The sequence below is a fragment of the Bidens hawaiensis genome, unplaced genomic scaffold (assembly GCF_021521415.1).
Source record: "Bidens hawaiensis isolate Kalapana, Puna unplaced genomic scaffold, B.hawaiensis_p1.1 tig00004414_1, whole genome shotgun sequence".
In the NCBI taxonomy this organism is placed as follows: Eukaryota; Viridiplantae; Streptophyta; class Magnoliopsida; order Asterales; family Asteraceae; genus Bidens; species Bidens hawaiensis.
The window spans coordinates 1017577-1020946 of NW_027491266.1; positions in this window are offsets into that span (position 1 = coordinate 1017577).

Consider the following 3370-nt stretch of genomic DNA (forward strand, 5'->3'; position numbering starts at 1 on the left):
AGGCTGTCTGGAGGTAGAAGCACGGCCCCGTGTCCACGTGTCCCAGTTTCATGTTTTCAGATCGTACATGATGAATCACCACGGGGGTGTGCTTTCAGAGGCACGCCCTCGTGCTTTTATTGACATTTGCTTCAATTCTTTTTGTCTTTATTTGGATGTGACCACGGCCCCGTGGCCAAAGGGGCACGACCCCGTGCTTTTATTGACATGTGCTTAAATTATTGTAGATTTTTGTCTTTTCTTGTTTCCAGAAGCATGTGGACGTGTTTCTTGTTTTTATTGTGTTTTCTTTTGTATTTCTTCGCCTTTTCGCTTGTTTCTTCGTTTGAGGCTTGGGTTTACCTGAAATTTCATTTTATTAAGATAAGTAGCCTTCCGTGCTATATTATTTGATAGAAGTTGTAGTTTTTAGAGATTATTTGATGCTTAAAAGATGTATAAATTTATATACATCAAACATCCCCACACTTGAACCTTGCTTGTCCTCAAGCAAGCTACTTATAAATATTCTCTAAAAATAGCAAGTTAGGACCATAGCTTAAACATCCCCAAAAGTTTTCCAAGAAAATGGAAACAAAATAACCAACCTTAAATCATAGGAATATATGTAGTGATATAAAAAGGATGATTTGTTTTCATGATCTTCCGTTTATGCAAAAAGTCACGTTCTCACAATGTTCACTCACACTCGGTTTATATACTGATCATACATGTGATGTATGTATGTGAACACTCTTAGTCAAAATGCAACCTGTGAAAAATAAGTTTGTAACAATTTCAATTCTCCACCTTTGTGAAGCGTTGCATAGATTAGAAGGTAATATGGGTTGGTTTGAGTAAGGATTTGGTCTTTTGGTTATAGGGTTTATTGGTTCAAGGGTTTAGGTTAATAATGATGGGAATGGTAAATACAACTTCTGTTGGTTCTTGGGAATCTTGAGATGTCTTCGATGTTTAGCTCCTTGTTTCTCGGATATATATATATATATATATATATATATATATAAACCTAGTGACTCTTTTAAGGTCAGATCGTCAAGACCGGTTTTGTCGAGGATGTGGATAAGTTCTTCCTCAATCCTGTTCTGAACATAACTCCCAACTCTAATGGATCATTCGGCTTTGAGCCTAATAGCCCCCACCCTCATTAGTTCGGTATAAACATGCTGAGACTGAGTTTAACTTTTTCTACATCTTCCTTCGTGAGACCAGTTTCCCCAACCTAAGCATCGTTCGTATCTTTTTGCTCTTCTTTTCATTGTGCTTTTGGAAACTCCACAAAATGGTGGTCTTTTTTCGTCTTGGCGCCACTTTTTCCTCACCTCATTGCTAAAGAGAAAGATTCTCTCCCTAAGTTCTGGAGGCAACCTAGGTTTTGCGAAATGTATGCAGCAAAGGAAATTGAAATCGAAAGAATGCATTTCCAGTTCATTAGGGTCTGCCGGTAAAAGACCAGTGTTGTATTTTACCGGTTTGTGAGGGGTAAAGTGGTAAGGTTTTGGTTTAGGGTTTTGTGATTTGGAGAATGGTTTAAGAGGTTTGTAGTGATATTACCTTCTTCCTTATACAACACCTCGTGCGGTTTTGAAATGAATATTTGCGACAAGTTCTAAATCACACGAAACATATGACTCACTCAAAGCTTCCGAAAAAAAAAATTTATTTGGCATGAGGTTTATCTCACAATAACGGAGGAATCAGGTATAAACGCCATATTTTTCATAAATTTATTCTTAGTATCACAAAATCTCTTTTTTACTTTTTCACTTTTTTGGTTATAATTGATCTCTAGTTGGTTATTTTCAAAACATTTTCTTTGATTTTCTTTTGGTTTTGTTATAAAAATTAATCTTTGTTTGCTACAAAAATTTTGTTATTAGAGAATCTTATAATTAGTTGAGCAAGCAATTGGTCAAGTAATTCCCCTCCTCACACTTGAATCTCACATTGTCCTCAATGTGAAAAGATTCATAAAAAAATTACAATTCTAATTAAGTATGGTGGGTTGAAATGGAGATGTACTTCCCTACGGGTTAACGAAATTTCGATAGAGCGTCCCCTGTTTTTCGTCCATTTTCCTGTTTTGTACCTGTATAATGTAAAACTGCAAACAACCACAAACAACCAAGCATAATTTTGTTGAAAATTAGGTATGGAATTATTCATTCCCTGCACAAACGAGCTATATAAGTACCCAATAGAATGTCTTGGCACCCACGGCCATAAAAGTATCCAAACAAGCAAACGACAGAATACAAATTGTTTAAACAAGCATAATAATAATGTCATGAAAATACTACCATCCCATCCATGCCCATACCCGACCTACCATTGACGCTGCTTATTAGTTGCTCGTGTCCGGGTCAAACGGTCGCTTTGTTTCTGCATATTCAGCTGCTCGCTGTGCATCCATTCTGTCCTTCAGTTCGTCATCCATAGCCATCTCCATTTGGCTCTCCGGGTCCCAAATTTGGCCCGGTTGTCGCTGCACCTCCAAATCTCCGGCCTTATGTTTACCTGTCGGGCTATTTGCATCCTGATGAAATAACTGAGGTCAAGAGCAATCGGGTCAGGGCTTTGTGTTCCTTTTCTGTCCCTATGATAGGCTTCGTAAAGCGTATAGATCCATGCACCGCCAAAAATTGGGGTATTAGGGCTTTTTGCGTTTGCATTTGTTCTGAAAATCTGGCAGAAAAGATAAGTAATGTTGCAAATAGTTTTATTTTTTTATGCAGTAAAGTGCCCACAAATCCCTCAGATTCACCACTCCTTTATTTTTATCATAAAAATATTATATCTTGGTTTTAAGAATCATTATGATCATGGATATCTAAGATGAAAACTTTGATTTTTCTAAATCTTGGATCAAGCCTAGTTATTTTGCAAGAACAAACATGAATATATATTTATCTAAATCTTATGATTCGTTGATCATCATAACTTATAAACTTTCTTTTAAATAAGATTATTTATAAAAATTTCTTTTATTTAAAATATTTTACAATAGATATAACATATATCATATCTTTGAATTAATAATTGAGTAAATTAGTTATTGTTTATTTTATTTCAACATAACTACTATTTATAATTTTCTTTAAGAGAATTCATGCAAAACATTTAAGTTAATTAATTAATTATGTTACTTGGAAACAAATGTGTAATCATAAATTGTTATTAATATTATTATTTAATATTATATTAATAAGTTATAATTATTTGTCTACAAATCATTCTTCAACTAATAAACATCAAATAATTTATATAAACTTTATTCATTTTTGTTAAACTCAATACAAATCCCCAAGTCCTCATTTACCATAAGTTAATTAACTTTATAATTCCGGTAGCTAGTCCTTGATTTTTGTAT